The following is a 23,763-nucleotide window of genomic DNA, read 5'->3' as shown; positions in this document are numbered from 1 at the left end:
TATTAATTTTTCTCTCTTTTTTCTCCCTCTGCCTTGTCCATCCTCTGGGCTCCCCTCCCTTTTCTTTCTGCCTAGGCCTCCCGTCCCACGATCCTCTCGTATCCCTTTTGCCAATCAACTTTCCAGCTCTTAGCTCCATTCCTCCCCCTCCTGTCTTCTCCTATCATTTCAGATCTCCCTGTCCCCTCCCACTTTCAAATCTCTTTCTACCTCTTCTTCCAGTTAATCCTGACGAAGGGTCTCGGCCCGAAACGTTGACTGTACCTCTTCCTATAGACGCTGCCTGGCCTGCTGTGTTCACCATTTTTTATGTGTGTTGCTTGAATTTCCAGCATCTGTAGATTTCCTCGTATAACACCTCTCTGGTTGTCTTTCATTGTTTGCCTCATATCCCAGTCAAACACTGGGTTAAACAATATCACCAACATCACACAGCCTTGCCTAACTCCTGTCTTGACATTAAAGCTCAGATTGCAGTACCCAACTGTACAGCTAAAACTAACATAGAAACCTTGAATAAGCTGGACAATTTTGGACAGGATCCCGTATGATCTAGAATTCACCAGAGGCTCTCCCCATGGATGCTATCAAAAGCCTTTTCAAAGTCTATGAAATTCACATAGTGTTGTCTCTGCCATTCTGTGCACTGTTCTATGATGTTACACCATGTGGAGATCTGGTTGACACAGCCTCTGTTTCTCCTGAAGCCAGGTTGCTCCTTCCTCAAGCACACATCAACAACACCTGTAATCCATTGGACAATGACGTTGGCGAGAATCTTGCTGGGCACTGACAAAAGAGTAATGCCATACCAGTTGTTGCAATCACTTAGTGTTCCTTTCCTGGGGATCCAGACAATAACTCCCTTTGTCCAGTTCTCGGGTATTGTCTCCATTCCCAGATTATAGTAAACAGTGGTTGCAAGATGGCTGCTGCAACTTTTTGTTCAACTTTGAACAGTCCAGCACTCAAATGGTCAAATGGTCATATCCTGGAGCTTTGCTCTTCTTTAATGATTTAATCACATCAGTAATCCCTTCTTTCTTGGATGGATCTATGCTGATGTTGAGATCCTCTGCTGCCTCTTGTATGTCAGGTTCTTCATCTAGTAGTCTATGTTTCCTGATTTTTCCTTCTCCTTTACTCTGGGAAGTCCAGAACCAGAGGCCACAGTTTAAGAGTAAGGGGTAGACAATTTAGAACAGAGTTGAGGAAAAACTTTTTCACACAGAGGGTTGTGGTTCTGTGGAATGCTCTGCCTCAGAAGGCAGTGGAGGCCAATTCTCTGGATTCCTTCAGAAAAGAGTTAGATAGAGCTCTTAAAGATAGCAGAGTGAAGGAATACGGGGAGAAGGCAGGAACGGGGTACTGATTGTGGATGATCAGCCATGATCACAGTGAATGGAGGTGCTGGCTCGAAGGACCAAATGGCCCTACTCCTGCACCTATTGTCTATTGTCTATTGTCTAATATATGTGTGAGTGTGTGTGTGTGCTTGTCCATGTGTGTTCGGTTGAATATGTGTGTGTGTGTGTGTGTGTGTGTGTGTATTTGTGGCCTGCCTGCGTGTGTTTGAACGTATGTGTTTATGTATGTTTTTGTGTGTTTGCGTGTATGGGAGTATACCTTTGAGTCTGGTAGCGTGTCTGTGTTTGAGTGTGTTCCAGTTTAGGTGTTCGTCAGTGTTTGTGAATATTAACGCGCGTGAGCTTCTGTACACGTTTATTAATGTCTACGTTCATGTGTTTGTGTACATGTGTTACGTGTGCGTGTGCTAAACCTCAGCTGCAGAGGTCTCTCTCGCTCCCTCACCATTGAAGAGGACCTATCACCTATCAGTATGCTCTCAAGCTCACCTGTCAGTTGATGTACAAAAGCCAATCTACATTCAAAAATTCATGAACAAGCACCTTCCACTTCTCCCCAAGGAAATAAAAGCTGGTTGGTACCACTTGAAGGATCATAGTATGTGACCAACTGTTCTCTATTGGTTTCTGCTCTGTTTCAGTGCAGTGGCTGTTGGAACCTGCATGATCCTGTGGAGGAGGATGCTGTAAGAGATGCTGTTTAGTGCAATGTAAGTTCTTATCCAAACAATGTGCCCTTGTCAGTTTAAATTATAAACTAAATTCCATTCTACTGTGTAGTCGTACATTTAAGAAAGCTGGAAAACTTATTGAGGTATGCTTTTTCACCCCATTCAGCACATGAGTTTTAAATGTTACAAAGAATGAATTTAGTTTTTAGGATATATCTATTCTTAATCTTTGATGTTTGGGACCACTTTTCTGCATTATCCGCTCTGAGTTATTTGAAGTTTGTCATTGCTACTTTTGTTAGCATGGCTGTCCATTGTTTCTACCTTTGTTACAAACATCTTTCGTCAGTATCTCCTTCTTCGCTTTACACATTGCTACCAGCTCAGCCATTGGAAAGGCAACGTCAAGATAAATATTCTCTAAGAATGATAAATTTAAAACATTCTCCATCCTTCCTTCCGCAACATAACTTCTAATTAGGCTATTGCCATGTGCTAAATTTAATAAAAGCAATCCTGGGAGATTCCTCCAATGACTGAGCTGTTAAATGCATTTTCTGATGTAGCGCTGACACATACATTACAGGAAATTCTCAGCAAGCTCCCAAGTCTCTGCCAGATGCTACAATGACCTGAATATCCTGGGATAAGAAAATACAAACTCCGACAAGACTTCCACTTCTGATCCTTTTCCTGTTTACATACTTGTACATACCTCTGTATTTATGTATGTAATGCTGCTTGTGTGTGGGAGGGGGCAGGGGATTTTGGGGTTATTGCATTTTTTTCTGTCATTTATTCTTTGGGCGTCTTCTGTTTCGAGGAGGTCTGCGGAGAGAAATAAATAATTTCAGGTTGTATATTGTATACATTCTTTGATATTAAATGGAACTATTGAACTATATAAATGCAGTATAATGATTATATAACTGCAGAATGAATATAAGAACAATGCTCCTCTGTAGTCCATTACAGGCACTTGACTTTAAGTTTTGTCAAAAAGAGATGTTGTAAGTTACCCCCAAAAGGAAGAAAGTGGAGTAGATGTATTAGGTTTGTAGAATCCTTCCAAGCTTAGCCACAGGAGATGACGCTGTTGCTGAAGATAGCTCCACTGGAGGACATGTGAATCCTTAGCCAGTTAAAGACCTTGAGATAATCATGTAGAACAGCATTCCCTTTTTCCCCTCTCTCCCACCTCCATACCTTTCCCCTCTCACCGGGCTTCAGCGATCTCCTACTTGCTTGTACTTGCCCGCCTCCTCCCGTACTCTTATTCCGGCCTCTCTGCTCTCTCTTTTCAGTACTGATCAAAGGACTCAGGCCAAAACATCATCTCTTCATTTCCCTTCATAGATGCTGCCTGACAGCATCTTGAGTGTGACAATGAGAGGAGCAATTTAGGATATTGGAGGTAGATGTTTAAATGTAATTAAAGCTACAAGAAGCCAGCCTGGAAAACCTTGATGTTATCAGGTCTTAATGTGATATATATACACAACATGCTGGAGGAAGACAGCAAGTCAGGCAGCATCTATGGTGGAGAATAGAACAGTCAACATAATAATAGTAAACTGAAGCATAGGAGGACTTGAGTAACTAGAGAGTTAAAACTGGTGATGGTAATGATGAGGTGATATAAGACCATAAGACCACAAGATGTTGGAGCAGAATTAGGCCACTCAGCCATTTGAGCCTGCACTGCTATTCCATCATGGCTGATTTATTTTCCCTCTCAACCCCATTCTCTTGCCTTCTTTCTGTAATAGAAACATAGAAAAACCTACAGCACAATACAGGCCCTTCAGCCCACAAAGCTGTGCCAAACATGTACTTACCTTAGAAATTAACTAGGATTACCCATAGCCCTCTATTTTTCTAAGTTCCATGTACCCATCCAAGAGTCTGTTGAAGGACCCTGTTGTATCCGTCTCCACCATAGTTGCCGGCAGCCCATTCCACACACTCACCACTCTCTGCGTAAAAAACTTACCCCTGACATCTCCTCTGTACCTACTTCCAATCACCTTAAAACTGTGCCTTCTTGTGCTAGCCACTTCAGCCCTGGGAAAAAGTCTCTGACTATCCACACAATCAATGCCTCTGATTATCTTGTACACCTCTCTCAGGTCACCTCTCATCCTCCTTCGCTCCAAGGAGAAAAGGCCGAGTTCACTCAATCTATTCTCATAAGGCCTGCTCTCCAATCTGGGCAACATCTTTGTAAATCTCCTCTGCACCCTTTCTATGGTTTCCACATCCTTCCCGTAGTGAGGCGACCAGAACTGAGCACAGTACTCCGTGGGGTCTGACCAGGGTCCAATACAGAGGCAACATTACCTCTTGGCTCCTAAATTCAATCCCATGATTGATGAAGGACAATGTACTGTATGCATTCTTAACCACAGAGTCAACCTGCGCAGCAGCTTTGAGTGTCCTATGGACTCTGACCCCAAGATCCCTCTGATCCTCCACACTGCAAGAGTCTTACCATTAATACTATATTCCATCATCATATTGGACCTACCAAAATGAACCACTTCACACTTATCTGTGCTGAACTCCATCTGCCACTTCTCAGACCAGTTTTGCATCCTCTCAATGTCCAGCTGTAAACTTTGACAGCCTTCTACACTATCCACAACACCACCAACCTTTGTGTCATCAGCAAATTTACTAACCCATCCCTCCACTTCCTCATCCTAGCCATTTATAAAAATCACGAAGAGTAGGGGTCCCAGAGCAGATCCCTGAGGCAAACCACTGGTCACTGACCTCCATGCAGAATATGACCCGTCTATAACCACTCTTTGCCTTCTGTGGGCAAGCCAAATCTGGATCAACAAAGCAATGTCCCCTTGGATCCCATGCCTCCTTACTTTCTCAATTAGCCTTGCATGGGGTACCTTATCAAATGCCTTGCTGAAATCCATATGCACTACATCTACTGCTCTACCTTCATCAATGTGATTAGTTACATCCTCAAAAAATTCAATAAGGCTTGTAAGGCACGACCTGCCCTTGACAAATCCATGCTGAATATTCCTAATCATATTATCCCTCTCCAAATGTCCATAAATCCTGCCTCTCAGGATCTTCTCCATCAACTTACCAACCACTGAAGTAAGACTCGCTGGTTATAATTTCCTGGGCTATCTCTACTCCCTTTCTTGAAAAAGGGAACGACATCTGCAACCCTTCAATCCTCCAGAACCTCTCCCATCCCCACTGATGATGCAAAGATCATCACCAGAGGCTCAGCAATCTCCTGCCTCGCCTCCCAGAGTAGCCTGGGGTATATCCCGTCCGGTCCTGGTGACTTATCCAACTTGATGCTTTTCAAAAGCTCCAGCATATCCTCTTTCTTAATATCTATATGCTCAAACTTTTCAGTCCACTGTAAGTCATCCCTACAATCGCCAGGATCCTTTTCTGTAGTGAATACTGAAGCAAAGTACTCATTAAGTAACTCTGCTATCTCCTCCGATTCCATAAACACTTTTCCACTATTACACTTGATTGGTCCTATTCTCTCACGTCTTATCCTCTTGCTCTTCACATACTTGTAGAATGCCTTGAGGTTTTCCTGAATCCTGTCCGCCAAGGCCTTCTCATGGCCCCTTCTGGCTCTCCTAATTTCATTTTTAAGCTCCTTCCTTCTAGCCTTATAATCTTCTAGATCTCTATCTTGACACCCTGACTTACCAAGAAGCTATAACCCTCTGCTTTAAGTACACTCAGTGACTTCACCTCCACAGCCATCTGTGGCAATGAATTCCACAGACTCTTCACCTTCTGACTTTATCTTCTTCCTCTCAAACTACAGAGTGAATTCTATCATGTTATGTACACTGTCTCCCAATGGTTCCTTTATCTTAAGCTCCCTAAACAAATCTGGTTCATTACACACCATTCAATCCAGACTTGTCTTTCCCCTAGTCGGCTCAACCTCAAGATGCTCTAAAAAGCAATCTCATAGGTATTCTACAAATTCCCTCTCTTACGATCCAGCACCAACCTACTTTTCCCACTCTACCTGCATACTGACATCCCCCATGACTCTTGCAACATTGCCTTTTTCACATGACTTTTCTATCTCCCATTGTAATTAGCAGCCCACATCCTGGCTGCCGTTCGTAGGCCTGTATATAACTCCTATTAAGGTCCTTTTACCCTTGCAGTTTCTTAACTCGACCCACAGGGTTCTACATATTCTGCCCTACGTCACCTCTTTCGAAGGGTTTGTCTTCATTTTTTACCAAATGAGCCACTCCAACCCATTGATTACTAGTTGATACATAGTGTATCCTTGGATGTTAAGCTCCCACTATGATCTTCTTTCAGCCACATCTCAGTGATGCCCACAATGTCATACCAGGCAATCTCTAACTGCACTACGAAATCTTATTCTACACCTTATTCTGCGTAGTGCGTGCATTCAAATATAACCTTCAGTCCTGTATTCATCACCCTTTTTGATTTTACCCCCATGTCACACTTTACCTCATCCCACTGACTGTATTTTTTCCTTACCATCTGTTTGTCCTTCTTCACAGTCTCACTGCTCACTGGGTTGACTTGTACACCAACTGCCCCATCCTCAGCCCTATAATTCCGATTCCCATCTTCCTGCCAACTTAATTTAAACCCTCCCTAACAGCCCTAGTAAACTTGCCTGTCTGCATGGATATTGGTCCTTCTTGGGTTCAGATGTAATCAATATCCTTTTTTGTAGAGGACACACCTTCCTCAGAAGAGAACCCAAAGATCCAGAAATCTGAAACCCTGCCCCCAGCACAGCTTCCTCGGCCATTTATTTATCTGTACTATCATCCTATTCCTGCCATGACTAACATATGGTATTGGAAGTAATCCAGAGATCCTGCCTCTTCCCAGACTCCCTGTACTCACTGTGCACGACCTCTTCTCCCTTTCTATCTGCGCTACTGTGCAAAAGCCTTTGGCACATGTATATAGCTAGGGTGCCCAAGAGTTTTGTGCAATACTGTATTTGTCAACATGGAGCAGAGAGCAAGTTTGTAAATCTGGCAGGAGCAAATGATGTTGCGAATGTTGAGAATGGAGTGCCATGGGAGGAGTGTGGGACAGGTGGCAGAGGAGTACCAGGGGCAAGGTGCAGACACACCCAGCCCTGAGACACCAGGCAAGGTCATTTGATTACAAACAATTGGTTTATTGATCATTACAGAATGTGTCTCTAGTGCTTCCTGCTCCCTCGCCTCTCCCTTCTCCTTTTCCCAACCACGATTCCTCTCTCCCTGCCCCCTTCACAGTCTCAGTTCATAAAAAAATTAAGTTTATCATCTCTCGCATGTCATGAAATTTGTTTTTTTTTGTGGCAGCAGTAGAGTGCAATACATAAAATTACTATGGTATTGTGCAAAAGTCTTAGGCACACTAGCTATATAATATGTACCTAAAACTTTTGCACGGTCCTGTATGTCACTTGTGCCAATGTGCAACATAACCTCCAGCTGCTCGCTCTCCCTCTTGAGAATCTTCTGCAGCTGCTCGGAAACATCTTGGACCGTCGAACCTGGGAGGCAACACACCATCCTGGCTTCTCTTTGCAGCCACAAAATCTGCTGCCCATCCCCCTAAGTATCGAGTCTCCTATCACTGTCACTATCACTCTGCCCGATTTAGCCCTCCCCACTGGCCTGGCTGCTGCTGCTGTGCCCTGATAGGACGTCCCTCCCAACAGCGTTCAAGGGTATGCACAGTAAAATCCTGCTCTGACTGCTCACTTCCTCTTACTTCTCCCGTGTTTCACCTATCTACTACCTGCAGCGTGCACCTCGGTAAAGGGCTCGTCTATGAATTTGTTCAGCTTCCCAGATCTTCCTGAGTGCATCCAGCTCCAGGTCCAGTTCCTTGACCTTGTCAGTCAGGAGCTGAAGTTGGTTTTACTTCCTGCAGATGTAGTTATCAGGGAGACCGTTAGGTACTCTGAAATCTCTCATCTCATAGAAGTATTCCCCTGCCTGAACTACCATCCTTCCTATATTTGTTATGCCTCTAACTTCTCAATCTTAAGTTTTAGCCCGTGCCTGCTTTTGTCACAGCCTAACCACTCTAACACTGGCTCACTCACATAACGGCCACTCCAACGAAGTCCATTCCCGCTAAACCTCACTTCTTCTTATGATACCATGATACCAGGGTGGATGCTTCTATGGTAGGAAACTTTGTCACATGGTGTGAGCAGAATTATCTGCAGCTTAATGTGAAAAAGACTAACGAGCTGGTGGTAGACCTGAGGAGAGCTAAGGTACCGGTGACCCCTGTTTCCATCCGGGGGGTCAGTGTGGACATGGTGGAGGATTACAAATACCTGGGGATACGAATTGACAATAAACTGGACTGGTCAAAGAACACTGAGGCTGTCTACAAGAAGGGCCAGAGCCGTCTCTATTTCCTGAGGAGACTGAGGTCCTTTAACATCTGCCGGACGATGCTGAGGATGTTCTACGAGTCTGTGGTGTCCAGTGCGATCAGGTTTGCTGTTGTGTGCTGGGGCAGCAGGCTGAAGGTAGCAGACACCAACAGGATCAACAAACTCATTCGTAAGGCCAGTGATGTTGTAGGGATGAAACTGGACTCTCTCACGGTGGTGTCTAAAAAGAGGATGCTGTCTAAGTTGCATGCCATCTTGGACAATGTCTCCCATCCACTACATAATGTACTGGGTGGGCACAGGAGTACATTCAGCCAGAGACTCATCCCACCGAGATGCAACACAGAGCGTCATAGGAAGTCATTCCCGCCTGTGGTCATCAAACTTTACAACTCCTCCCTTGGATGGTCAGACATCCTGAGCCAATAGGCTGGTCCTGGACTTATTTCATAATTTAATGGCATAATTTACATATTACTATTTAACTATTTATGGTTCTATTACGATTTATTATTTATGGTGCAACTGTAACGAAAACTAATTTCCCCCGGGATCAATAAAGTATGACTATGACTATGACTATGACATTTGGGCTGCTAAATTAACCCTAGTCGCTATTAACCCAAGCAATCTCACACTCTGCAGGCAAATCACAACAGGCTCCACTCGATTTTTTTTTTAAAAACTGATGCGTAAGCTCTAGAAGGGAACTGTCTCCAACACTCTGCAATCTCCCATTCCTCAGAACTCATTGCGATTTAACTCAAAGTTAGAATAACACAAACAGCATAATCAGCTGTGGGTCATACACCCTGTGGGCTGTTCCTCTACACTATAACATTATGAAAGTTCTGACCTTCAGCCTCAGTCTAGGTTTCCAAACCACCACTGGAAGTCTTCTCACAACAGAAACTTTGCCATCGATCTTTTATGTCTCATTGAAATCACCCCCTCATTCTTCTAAATTCCATAATGTGGAGTTAGAAGAATGAGAGGTGAGGGGATTGACCAATGAGAAAAGCTACTGAGCCTGCTTAAGCTCTTCTAATAAGTCAACCCCTTCTTTCAATGAACTGTTGTCACGGTCTAACCAAGCCAAGGATAACCTCACTTAAATAAAAAAAATAAAAACTGTCCATAATATTCTGGGTGTGCTGTCACAAAAGTCCTGTAGAATGGTAGCAAGATTTCCTTGATGTTGTATACTGCTTCCCTTTCAGAAAGGTCGAATCTTCACTTGTCTTCTAAAACACTTCCTATACTTATCTTCCCATGCTATCTCTCTTTATGAGCACCCTCAGATCTCTCTGTACCCCTGGGACACCTAACCCGAACTTTTCCCCTTGTAGTCTCTTTATCTCCCTCTGTGGTACTAAATGAGTACATCAGGTTTTATCTGTCAGCAGAGGAATAAACTATTAACGTTCTGTGTGAGCTATTAATATTCTAACAAAAAGGAGGTACTTAATAGGCTAGCTGGTCTTAATTGGCTAAGCTTCTGTAGAGTCAGGGCTTTGCTTAAGGACTGGAAATGTGTGAATGTTACAGCCTTGTTCAGGAAAGGCGTTGAAATAAATCCAGTAATTACAGACTAGTCAATTGAACCTCAGAGGAGAAAATTGTAGAAATAATGTTCAGGGACAGAATCATCAGGTGGATGAGTGTAGATCAGGGGTTCCCAACCTTTTGCCACGGACCCTTACCATTAACTGAGGACGGCAGGTTGGAATCCCTGGTGTAGGTTGATCAGCAGTTGTCAGCATAAATTTGTTAAAAGAAACTCATGGCTGCTATGTTTTGTAACTTCAATATTACTCAAATATTACTGAAATATTACACGACAATGTCTCATAAACCTGACAAAATCTTTTTTAGTGAAGTGTCAGTGAAGGTCAATGAGGTAAATGTTCTTGCAGTGGTGGACCTAGATTTTGATAAGGTGCCACATAACAAGTTTCTCATTAAGACTACGGTCGTGGAATTAAGGGAGCACCAGCAGCAGCACGGATTGGAAACTACCCCAGTGAATAATACCAGAGAACTGTAATGAGCACTTCACTTCAGGAGGGAGAGATCTGTACAGTGGCGTTCCCCAAGTGTCAGTACCAGACCACTGTTTTCCTTGATATGTGTTAATGTATAGACCTGGACATATAGGCACAATTTCTAAATTTGAAGATCACACACAATTTGGAAGTTTAAAAATGTAGGGCACATAGTAATAGACTCAAGGAGGTAAAGAATGAAAAGAGGCCAAGATGGAGCATAGGGTACATTTCTGAAAGGCATACAAGAGCACAGAGATCTGGACATGGGGCAGAAGAAGAAAGTTCTTGAAAAAGATTGTCTTCCCGTGGACTTTATATTTAGAGGCATAAGGTATAGTGACATTATAAAACACTGGTTCAGCCATAACTGGAGTATTTTTAGATAAGAAGATTACACAGGGTGCAGGTGAGATTTACTAAAATGAGTAACTTCAGTTCCCTGTATAGGCAGTAGATGCTGAGATTGTGCTTGGAACACAGGAAGTTGTCAAGGAGATCAGCTGAGTGGTCAACAAACCAGGGAACATGGAAAGAAGTTGATTAGTGAAAGAACCAGAAATGGCACGAGGAAATTCTTGGTTAGGTATTGAGTGGTTATGGTCTGAAAGATACTGCAGATTCAATTGTAGCACCCAGTAAAGGGATGGAATAAGGGAAGGTTCCCTTTGTTCTTACCTTCCACTCCTTCTACTCTCATATTCAATGGATCATCCGGTCAGGCAGCACCTGTGGAAAGGAATAAACAGTTGATATTTTGGCCTGAAACATCGACTGTTTATTCATGTCCATAGATGCTGCCTGACCTGCTGAGTTCCTCCAGCATTTTGTGTGTGTTGCCTTGGATTTCCAGCATCTGCAAATGTTCTCATATTCAGTGGATTATCCTGGTTCGTTGCTGACATCACGAATGAGATTCCATGACAAGGTATATCTTCTCCTCTCTTGACTGAATTCAGTATTTGAGGTGGAGCTACACAGATGGAGGAATTGAGGGTTGTGTGAAACAAGCACATAAGAGGAGTTACGGCCAATGAAGGTCACTCCTGATCAATTCAGTGGTGGGGCAGGCTCGCGAGTTTCGTGGCCCATTCTTACACCTATTTTCTTGTGTCCTTGTGTTCCACCTCTTTGGGAGCACAAACCACATTCCTGAGGTGAAGTATCTTTGAGGTGTGAAACTTTGAGGTGAAGTATCAATTCACCTGCACTTCTTTGAATCAAGAGTGCTGCATCTGGGTGCTGATGCTACGGCCTCTACATCAGAGAAACCAAACACAGATGGTGGACTTCTTTGCTTTTGCACCCATGAGAGTGACCTGCACTACACCTACATCCCACTCACACTCCCACATCTTGGTTTTTGGCCTCTTGCACTGTTCTAATGAAGCTCAAAATAAGCACCTCACTTTCTGTCTCCAGTTCTGAAATTCAGTATTGAATCCATCAATTTCAGGTAATTATCTTTCCTGTTCATTTCAGAACTGGCAGGACTGATGTAAGCTTCGCCCTTTATAACACTTGCTTCTCCACGGAGGCTGCAGGAGCTGCCAAATCATTCTCTGCCTTTTGCTTTTAGATGATCGTTCTGCTGTGTCTACGTCCACCTTCTCTGGAGGTAGATAAAGAAACAGGCAGCTGGCAGAGATCAGCAGGTGAGACAGCATTCATGGTGGCACATAAACACAAGAGATTCTGCAGATGCTGTAAATCCCAGGTGGACGCACAAAATGCTGGAGAATGCAGCAGGTCAGGCAGCATCAATGGAAAGAAATAAAGTCAATGTTTTGGGTCTAGAAATGGACATGCTTTCTTTCTTGTTTAATTACGACCCTGCATTGTGTTGCACCATGCTCCTTTTCCCATTTCATCTCTCTTGTCTTTCTCTCACAGACCATTACTTGCATTTTCCCTTCTCTCCCTCTTTTCTTCTATAAGCTCCAACCTTCTCTGGTTTTGATGAAATGTTAACTCCGTTTCTGTGCCTGTAGGTGCTACCTGACTTGCTGAAAATCGTGTTTTTTTAAATCAGTCTGAATGAAACTAGTGTTACAGATTGTCATGTCACCAATGACAGGGTTAATCTTTGGGAAGCTATTTTCTTTAGCATGTTATTTAATATCATCACAGGTATATATATATATATATGTCTTTAATTAATAGCAAAATGCCCTTTTCTCATTTCTTCCATCAGGAGCTTGATACTCACACTCAATGTTTTAGGAACAGCCTCTTCTGCTCTGTCTTCAGATTTCTGAATGGTGCCTGAACCCATGAAAACGACCCCGCTATTCCACCTTTGCACTACTTATGTATGCATTTATTTATATTGTACATAACTGAAACTAGGTCAGTGGCTCTCGGCTGCAGTTTAGAGGAGTCAGTACACGTGGCACCCAATGTGAATATCAAACCTGAGAAGCTCAGCAGCGTGGTAAGAATAAATATTGCAAGCAGAAATGGTGAGAAAATATTTTCAACGGGGTGTAGTGCTTAAACATTTGGTGTGTAAATGTTAAAAACACTCCAGGATCAGCAAGTTATTCTGCTACTTGAGTCTATTGGGCTTTTGAACTCCTTGATATCATCAGCTGACACAACTATCAAATTGTTTTGAAACTATCCTCACTGTTTTTGGAGGAGAGTTCCCGTAACCATTATTGCTTCCAGATTTCATCCTTATATTAATCTAGTTTAATTTTGAGATGCAGAAATAGTTTTTCATAATTTGCTTTATCTAATCCCTCAAAATTTTAAACTCAATAGCAACGAGATTGTTGCAAGTATAACTCATATAAAAAAATCACTTAGACTTCAATATCATTCTGATTAACCTGCGTTTTACCCTCCTCAAGGCCAGAATATTTTTCCCAAGTTCTGATGAAGTGACATATTAAATGTTTCAGTTAATGAGACATTAACTGTTTCACTCTTCTTAGAAGTTCCTTGTGCTGTGGAGTATTTTCAACATTTTTTAGAATATCTTTTCTGAGGTGTGGTGCCAAGAATTATATGAAATATTACAGTTAAGGTGCATGTACAAATGAGGGAAAACTTTCTCACTTTTGTATTACTACCCCATGGAGATTAAGACTAAGGTTCAATTTATCTTTTCAATGCTTTCAGAACCTATTACAAGATTTGTTATTTCTGTACATTGATACCTAAACACTGTTTTACTACAACTTCACCTTTTTTCCATTATTTTACTTTTATCAGATTCAAAGTAGATGTTTTAACATTTACTTATTTTAACTCCATACCACACCTTAACCATGTGCCTTTGCAAGTTGCTGCTCCCACTGACACTACTATTGATCCTTATGATCCTTAATGACTTGGATGAGGGAATTAAATGCAGCATCTCCAAGTTTGCGGATGACACGAAGCTGGGTGGCAGTGTTAGCAGTGAGGAGGATGCTAAGAGGATGCAGGGTGACTTGGATAGGTTGGGTGAGTGGGCAAACTCATGGCAGATGCAATTTAATGTGGATAAATGTGAAGTTATCCACTTTGGTGGCAAAAATAGGAAAACAGATTATTATCTGAATGGTGGCCGATTAGGAAAAGGGGAGGTGCAACGAGACCTGGGTGTCATTATACACCAGTCATTGAAAGTGAGCATGCAGGTACAGCAGGCGGTGAAAAAGGCGAATGGTATGCTGGCATTTATAGCGAGAGGATTCGAGTACAGGAGCAGGGAGGTACTACTGCAGTTGTACAAGGCCTTGGTGAGACCACACCTGGAGTATTGTGTGCAGTTTTGGTCCCCTAACCTGAGGAAAGACATCTTTGCCATAGAGGGAGTACAAAGAAGGTTCACCAGATTGATTCCTGGGATGGCAGGACTTTCATATGAAGAAAGACTGGATGAACTGGGCTTGTACTCATTGGAATTTAGAAGATTGAGGGGGGATCTGATTGAAATGTATAAGATCCTAAAGGGATTGGACAGGCTAGATGCAGGAAGATTGTTCCCGATGTTGGGGAAGTCCAGAACGAGGGGTCACAGTTTGAGGATAGAGGGGAAGCCTTTTAGGACCGAGATTAGGAAAAACTTCTTCACACAGAGAGTGGTGAATCTGTGGAATTCTCTGCCACAGGAAACAGTTGAGGCCAGTTCATTGGCTAGGTTTAAGAGGGGGTTAGATATGGCCCTTGTGGCTACAGGGGTCAGGGGGTATGGAGGGAAGGCTGGGGCGGGGTTCTGAGTTGGATGATCAGCCATGATCATAATAAATGGCGGTGCAGGCTCGAAGGGCCGAATGGCCTACTCCTGCACCTATTTTCTATGTTTCTATGTTTCTGTGTTAACTCGGATATAAAGCCCTCCATCCTTTTCACAAGTCATCAGTGTTACAGTACATGGTGAAAAGTAATGATGGCACCAACACACATCTCAGAGGTAAAGCCCATTTCAAATCCTTCCAATGTGTCTGCATAACCCCTGCTCTGCCATTGACCTCCCAACCGTTGTCATCTATGCAACCAGGCTGCCTACAGTTTCACCCACTTTCATTTTTGATGATCTCTTGTGCAGGTAGGTGGCATTGGGGGAAGGTGGAAAAAAGGATGAAAAATAATGGAGATTTCTTCCACTCTGGAACTTTTTACTAGCTTGCTTGTGTGTTCTTTTAAGGATTGAGGGAGTGCCTTTGTTGGAGTGGGCCAGGGTCAGAGTGGCTCAGCGAGAACAGGTGGAGTTGCTGCGTAATTTGTTAAAGCTACAGAATGCCCCTTCTATTAGATGTGGGATCTCAGGGTACCTAACAGTCTCCCTGATGACTACAGCTGCAGAAAGTGCACCGGACTTCAGCTTCTGACTGACCAGGTGAAGGAGCTGGAGCTGGATGCACTCGGGACCATCCGGGAGGCTGAAAATCTCACAGGTGAAACTTCTACTGAGATGGCCACACCCAGAGTGCAGGCTTGATATAGTAGATGGGTCACCACCAGGAGATGTAAGGGGAATAAGCAGTCAGTGCATGGTTCTCCTGTTAGCAGTCCCCTCAGCAACAAGTTGGATACTGTTGGGAAGAGACCTGTCAGCCAGGCCTGTGACACTGTGGCCATCTCCGAGGTTCAGCAAAGAAGGTCATAGTGATAGTGATAGGAGACTTGATAGTTAGGCAGATGGACAGGAGATTCTGTGGCTGTAACAGAAGCGAGTACGGTGTCTCTCCTCCCAGATACTTGGGTCCAGGATGCCTCTGTGTGGCTGCAGAATATTCTCAAAGGGGAGCATGAGCAGCCAGAGGTGGTGGTGCACATTGACACCAATGACATATGTATACAGGGGGAAGAGGTTCTGTGCAGAGAATGTAGGGAATTAGGAAAGAAGTTGAAGAGCAGGACTCCAAGGTACCACGTGCTAATCAGGGCTGGAATAGGATGATAGTACCAATGAATGAGTGGCTGAGGAACTGGTGCAGGGGATAGTATTTCAGGCCCTTGGATCATTGAAACCTCTTGGGGGGCAGGGTTGGCCAGTACAAGAAGGACAGGTTGTACCTAAACTGGAGGGGAACCAATATCCTGGCTGAGAAGTTCACTAGTGTTCCTCGGGAGGGTTTAAACTAATTTGGCAGGTTCTGGAACCAGAACATCAGGCCTGAAATAGGAGGGATGGAGAGGAATAGATGTCAGGGCCACTAAAAACAGGCAGGAGCAAAATGATAGATATGATAGGACGGATAGTTTGAAGTGTATTTATTAAAGGTGATGAAATAAGGGCATGGATCAGTACTTGGAATGATAATGTTGTTGGTATTACAGAGACTTGGTTGGGAGAGGGACAGGAATGAGTCTAATGTCCCTGGGTTTCCATGTTTTAGAAACGAGGAGATCCTGAGAGGCAGGATTTATGAACAGTTGGAGAGGTACTGTATAACATGATTAGGAATAGTCAGCATGGCTTTGTCAAGGGCAGGTTGTGCCTGACGAGCCTGACTGAATTTTTTGAGGATGAGACTAAACACATTGATGAAGGTAGAGCAGTAGATGTAGTATATATGGATTTCAGCAAGGCATTTGATAAGGTACCCCATGCAAAGCTTATTGAGAAAGTAAGGATGCATGGGATCCAAGGGGGCATTGCTTTGCCGAATCCAGAACTGGCTTGCCCACAGAAGGCAAAGAGTGGTTGTAAATGGTCATATTCTGCATGGAGGTTGGTGACCAGTGGTGTGCCTCAGGGATCTGTTCTGGGACCCTTACTCTTCATGATTTTTATAAATGACCTGGATGAGGAAGTGGAGGGATGGGTTAGTAAATTTGCTGATGACACAAAGGTTGGGGGTGTTGTGGATAGTGTGGAGGGCTGTCAGAGGTTACAGTGGGACATCGATAGGATGCAAAACTAGGCTGAGAAATGGCAGATGGAGTTCAACTTAGATAAATGTGAAGTGGTTCATTTTGGTAGGTCAAATATGATGGCAGAATATAGTATTAATGGTAAGACTCTTGGCAGTGTGGAGGATCAGAGGGATCTTGGGGTCCGAGTCCACAGGACACTCAAAGCTGCTGCGCAGGTTGACTCTGTGGTTAAGAAGGCATATGGTGCATTGGCCTTCATCAACCATGGGACTGAGTTCAAGAGCCGACAGGTAATGTCACAGCTATATAGGACCCTGGTCAGACCCCACTTGGAGTACTGTGCTCAGTTCTGGTCATCTCACTACAGGAAGGATGTGGAAACTATAGAAAGGGTGCAGAGGAGATTTACAAGGATGTTGCCTGGATTGGGGAGCATGCCTTATGAGAATAGGTTGAGTGAACTCGGCCTTTTCTCCTTGGAGCAACAGAGGATGAGAGGTGACCTGATAGAGGTGTATAAGATGATGAGAGGCATTGATCATGTGGATAGTCAGAGGCTTTTCCCCAGGGCTGAAATGGCTAGCTGAAGAGGGCACAGTTTTAAGGTGATTGGAAGTAGGTACGGAGGAGATGTCAGGGGTAAGTTTTTTTATGTAGAGAGCAGTGAGTGCGTGGAATGGGCTGCCAGTGATGGTGGTGGAGGCGGATACAATAGGGTCTTTTAAGAGACACCTGGATAAGTACATGGAGTTTAGAAAAATCGAGGGCTATGGGTAATCCAAGGTAATTTCTAAAGTACGTGCATGTTCGGCACAGCATTGTGGCCGAAGGGCCTGTATTGTGTTGTAGGTTTTCTATGTTTCTGTTTCTAAATATAGAGTGGGGGCGGGGAGCTAAAAGAGGAGGGGAAGTTACACTACTACTTAGGGACAAGATCACAGCTGTACTCAGGACATAATGAAGGGCTCGACCAATGAGTCTACACGTGTAGAACTCAAATGACTACAGACCCTGCCATAGCGACTGGGACATTGAGGAACAGAAATATGGGCAGATCAAGGAAAGGTGTTAAAACAACAGGATGGTTGTCATGGGTGACTTCAACTTCCCTAATATAAAATGGGACATTCTTAGTCAAGTAGATTAGATGGGGCAGAATTTGATAGGTGCATCAAAGAGGGCTTCTTAAATCAATATGTAGATAGTCCAACAAGAGGAGGGGCTGTATGAGCTGGTGTTAAGTAATAAGCCGAGCCAGGTCCTGACCTTACAGTAGGTGAACAGTTAGGGAACAGTGACCACACCTCCTTAAATATTAGGATAGCTGTAGATAAGGATAAGTATGGACTTTGCTGGAGAGTATTAAACTGGAGCAAGTCAAATTATAAGAGCATTAGGCAGGAACTAGGGAGAGTTAATTGGGAACAGCTATTTTTCTGGCCAGTCCGCATCTGAAATATGGAGGGTGTTTAAAGACAAACTGCACAGAGTGTAGTGCAGGACAGGTACGTTTCGGTCAGAAGGAAAGACAAGGATGGCAAGGTAAGAGAACCTTGGATTTCAAGAGAGGTGATGAATGTAGTCAAGAAGGAAATGGAAAAGCATGTAAATCATAGGAAGTTATAATCAAACAGAGCCCTTGAGGTTGATATAGAAGTCAGAAAATAACTCAAGAACAGAAATAGGAAAGCCAGGAGGGGCCACAAAAAGCGTTTGACAAGTAGGATTAAAGAGAATCCCTTGGCATTCTACACATACATCAAGAGCAAGGAGATAACTAGGGACAGGGTGGGACCACTCTAGGATAAAGGGGGAACACTTGCTTGGATGCGGAGGATGTGGGTCTTTAATGACTACTTTACATCAGTACCAAGAAGAAGATCACAGCCGAGAGTATTAATATGCTACAAAGGGGAAGATAGTGTTGGATCTCTGAAAGAACAGTCAGGTGGATAAGTTGCTAAGTCATAGAAAAGTACAGTACAAAAACAGGCCATTCAGCCCATCTAGTCCATTCCAAAACCATTTAAACTGCCTATTTCCATCGAGTTGCATCGGAAAATTAGCCCTCCATACCCATACCATCCATGTACCTATCCAAACTTCGCTTAAGTATTGAAATCGAGCTTGCATGCACCACTTGTGCTGGCAGCTCTTTCCACACTCTCATGACCTTCTGAGTGAAGACATTTTCCCTCATGTTCCCCTTAAACTTTTCACCTTTCACCCTTAACCTTTGACTTCTGGTTGTAATCCCACTCAACCTCGGTAGAGAAGCTTGCTTGCATTTACCCTAACTATACCCCTCATAATTTTGTATACCTTTATCAAATCTCCTCTTAATCTTCTACGTTCTAATGAATAAAGTCCTAACCTATTCAATGTTTCCTTATAACTCAGGTCCTCCAGACCCGGCAACATCCTTGTAAATTTTCTCTGATCTCTTTCAACCTTATTTACATCTTTCCTGTAGGTGGGTGACCAAACCTGCACACAATCTCAAAATTAGACCTCTCCAAAGTACAACTTTGAGATAACATCCCATCTCCTGTACACAATACTTTGATTTGAATGTGCCAAAGCCTTTCTTTATGACACTATCTACTTGTGCTGCCACCTTCAATGAATTATGGACCTGTATTCCCAGATCCCTTTGTTCTACCACACTCCTCAGTGCCCTACCATTCACTGTGTAACACCTACCCTGGTTGATCCTACTGAAGTGCAATACCTCACACTTGTCTACCGTTTTTCAGCTCATTTTTCCAGCTGATCCAGATTCCTCTGCAAGCCAGGTTAGCCAGTATTATGGTCCACTACACCCCCAATCTTGGTGTCATCAGCAAATTTGATGATCCAGTTGACCACATTATCATCCAAATTATTGATAGCGATGACTAACAACAAATGACCCAATACCAATCACTGCGGCACTCCATTAGTCACAGGCCTCCAGTCAGAGAGGTAATTATCTACTACCACTCACTGGCTTCTCCCACAAATTCAATGTCTAATCAATTTACTACCTCATCCTGAATGCCGAGTAAAACTTTCTTGACCAACCTCCCATGCGGATCCTTGTCAAATGCCTTACTAAAGTCCATGTAGACAACATCCACTTTCCTGGTAACCTGAAAAAGAGAAGATTTTAAAAAGAAGACAACTTATAGAGTGAGCATTGGAGGAGCAGGCAACAGAGTAGAGTGAGACAGAGTAGGAAGGCTTTGGCTCAACAGGGCTTCAGCAAAAACCAGTTGAGGCGAGGTAGGTTGCCTGTGTAGAATACAGACGGGAAGAATGTGTGTGAGGTTGGTGTTCTGTGCTCGGTGTCAGATGTGGGAAGTCCGGGAGACTCTCAGCCTCCCAGAAGGCCGTATCTGCACCCGGTGCATCAAGCTGCAGCTCCTTAAAGACCGTGTTAGGGAACTAGAGATGCAGCTCAATGACCTTCGTCTGGTCAGGGAGAGTGAAGAGGTGATAGAGAGGAGCTATAGGCAGGTAGTCACACTGGGGCCTGGGGAGAAAGATAAGTGGGTAACAGTCAGGAGAGGGAAGGGCAAGAGTCAGAGGCTAGAGAGAACCCCAGTGGCTGACTCCTTGACAATAAGTACTCCTGTTTGAATACAGCTGGGGGTGGGGGGGGGGGGAAGCAACAGTGGCTGCATCTCTGGCACAGAGTCTGGCCCTGTGGCTCAGAAGGGTAGAGAAAGGAAGAGGATGGCAGCAGTGATAGGGGACTCTATAGTTAAGGGGTCAGACAGGTGATTCTGTGGACACAGGAAAGAAGCATGGATAGTAGTTTGCCTCCCAGGTGACAGGGTCCAGGGATGTCTCTGATCGCGTTCACGATATCATGAAGTGGGAAGGAGAACAGCCAGAGGTCATGGTACATATTGGTACCAACGGCTTAGGTAGGAAAAGGGAGGAGGTCTTGAAAGCAGACTACAGGGAGTTAGGAAGGAAGCTGAGAAGCAGGACCACAAAGTGTAGTCATCTTGGGGTTACTGCCTATGCCACATGACAGTAAGTATAGGAATAGAATGAGGTGGAGGATAAATGCGTGGCTGAGAGATTGGAGCAGGGGGCAGGGATTCAGATTTCTGGATCATTGGGACCTCTTTTGGGGCAGGTGTGACCAGTACAAAAAGGATGGGTTGCACTTGAATTCCAGGGGGATCAATATCCTGGTGGGGAGGTTTGCTAAGGCTATTGGGAGAGCTTAAACCAGGGTTGTTGGGGGGTGGGAACCAAACTGAAGAGATGGAGGAAGAGGTGGTTGGCTCAGAAATACAAAAAAACTTGGAGACAGTGCGAGAGGGAGGATAGGTAAGTGATAGAGAAGGGACACATGCAGACCAATGGTTTGAGATGAGTCTATTTTAATGTAAGGAGTATTATCAACAAAGCGGATGAGCTTAGAGTGTGGATCAGTACTTGGAGGTATGCTGTTGTGGCCATTACAGAGACTTGGATGGCTCAGGGGCAGGAATGGTTACTTCGAGTGTCAGACTTTAGATGTTTCAGAAAGAACAGGGAGGGAGGCAAAAAAGGTGGGGGCATGGCACTGTTGATCAGAGATAGTGTCACGGCTGCAGAAAAGGAGGAAGACATAGAGGGATTCTCTATTGAGTCTCTGTGGGTGGAAGTTAGGAAGAAGAAGGGGTCAATAACTCTACTGGATGCTTTTTATAGACCACCCAATAGTAACAGGGACATCAAGGAGCAAATAGGGAGACAGATTTCTGGAAAGGTGTTGTGGTGGGAGATTTTAACTTCCCAAATATTGATTGGCGTGTCCCCAGAGCGAAGGGTTTAGATAGTGTAGAGTTTGTTAGGTGTGTTAAGGAAGGTTTCTTGACACAATATGTAGAAAAGCCTACAAGAGGAGAGGCTGTACTTGATCTAGTATTGGGAAATGAACCTGGTCAGGTGTCAGATCTCTCAGTGGGAGAGCATTTTGGAGATAGTGATCACAATTCTGTCTCCTTTACCATAGCTTAGAGAGGGATAGGAACAGACAAGCTAGGAAGGCGTTTAATTGGAGTAAGGGGAAATATGAGGCTATCAGGCAAGAACTTGGAAGCATAAATTGGGAACAGATGTTTTCAGCGAAATGTATGGAAGAAATGTGGCAAATGTTCAGGGGATATTTGCGTGGAGTTCTGCATAGTTACATTCCAATGAGACAGGGAGAGGATGGTAGGGTACAGGAATAGTGGTGTACAAAGGCCGTTGTAAATCTAGTCAAGAAGAAGAGCTTACAAAATGTTCAAAAAAGTAGGTAGTGATAGAGATCTAGAAGATTATAAGGCTAGAAGGAAGGAGCTTAAGAAAGAAATTAGGACAGCCAGAAGGGGCCATGAGACGGTCTCAGCGGACAGGATTAAGGAATACCCCAAAGCATTCTACAAATATGTGAAGAGCAAGAGGATAAGAATTAAGAGAATAGGACCAATCAAGTGTGACAGCGGAAAAGTGTGTATGGAACCGGAGGAAATAGCAGAGGTACTTAATGAGTACTTTGCTTCAGTATTCACTATGGAAAGGATCTTGGCGATTGTAGGGATGACTTACAATGGACTGAAAAGCTTGAGCATGTCGATATTAAGAAAGAGGATATGCTGAAGCTTTTGGAAAGCATCAAATTGGATAAGTAACCAGGACCAGATGAGATGTACCCCAGGCTACTGTGGGAGGTGAGGGAAGAGATTCCTGAGCCTCTGGCGATGATCTTTGCATCAATGGGGATGGGAGAGGTTCCAGAGGATTGGAGGGTTGCGGATATTGTTCCTTTATTCAAGAAAGGGAGTAGAGATAGCTAAGGAAATTATAGACCAGTGAGTTATACTTCAGAGTTTGGTAAGATGATGGAGAAGATCCTGAGAGGCAGGATTTATGAACATTTGGAGAGGCATAACATGATTAGGAATAGTCAGAATTGCTTTGTGAAAAGCAGGTCATGCCTTACGAACCTGATTGAATTTTTTGAGGATGTAACTAAACACATTGATGAAGGTAGAACCGTAGATGTAGTGTATATGGATTTCAGCAAGGCATTTGACAAGGTACCCCATGCAAGGCTTATTGAGAAAGTAAGGAGGCATGAGATCCAAGGCAACACTGCTTTGTGGATCCATAACTGGCTTTTTCCCAGGGCTGAAATGGCTAGCATAAGAGGGGACAATTTTAAGGTGCTTGGAAGTAGGTACAGAGGAGATGTCAGGGTAAGTTTTTTACGCAGAGAGTGGTGAGTGTGTTGAATGGGCTGCCAGCGACTGTGGTGGAGGCGGATAATATAGGGTCTTTTATGAGACTCCTGGACAGGTACCTGGAGCTCAGAAAAATAGAGGGCTATGGGTAACCCTAGGTAGTTTCTAAGGTAAGGACAAGTTCAGCAGAGCTTTGTGGGCGAAGGGCCTGTATTGTGCTGTAGGCTTTCTATGTTTCTATGCATGCAGTCAACAGTAAATTGTCTATTAGGATTCAGAATTGGTTTGCCCATTGAAGACAGAGGGCAGTGGTCAAAGGAATCACTTAGCATGGTGATTATGGCACACTTGCCTTTATTAGTCAAGCCACTAAGTTCAAAAGCCAGAAAGTTATGTTGCAGCTTTATAAAACTCTAGTTAGCCTGCATCTGAAGTATTGCAAACACTTCTAGTTGCTCCATTATAGGAAGGATGTCAAGGCTTTGGAGAGAGTGTAGAAGAGATATTGCCTAGATTAGAGGGCATGAGAGGTTGGACAAACTTGTGTTGACTTCTCCGGACTGGTGGATGCTGAGGGAAAATCTGATAGAGGTTTATGTTTATGAGAGGCATAGGCAGATTAGATAGACAGTATCTTTTTCCTTGGGTTGAAATGTCTAATTCTTGAGGGCAAGCACTTAAGGTGAATTGGAGTAATTTTACTGGGAGGGTAAGAGTCCTTATACACAGAGAGTGGCA

Source organism: Mobula hypostoma, chromosome 4 (assembly GCF_963921235.1).
Source record: "Mobula hypostoma chromosome 4, sMobHyp1.1, whole genome shotgun sequence".
NCBI lineage: Eukaryota > Metazoa > Chordata > Chondrichthyes > Myliobatiformes > Myliobatidae > Mobula > Mobula hypostoma.
The sequence above is the reverse complement of the archived record's forward strand: the minus strand, read 5'-3'. Positions refer to the sequence as shown.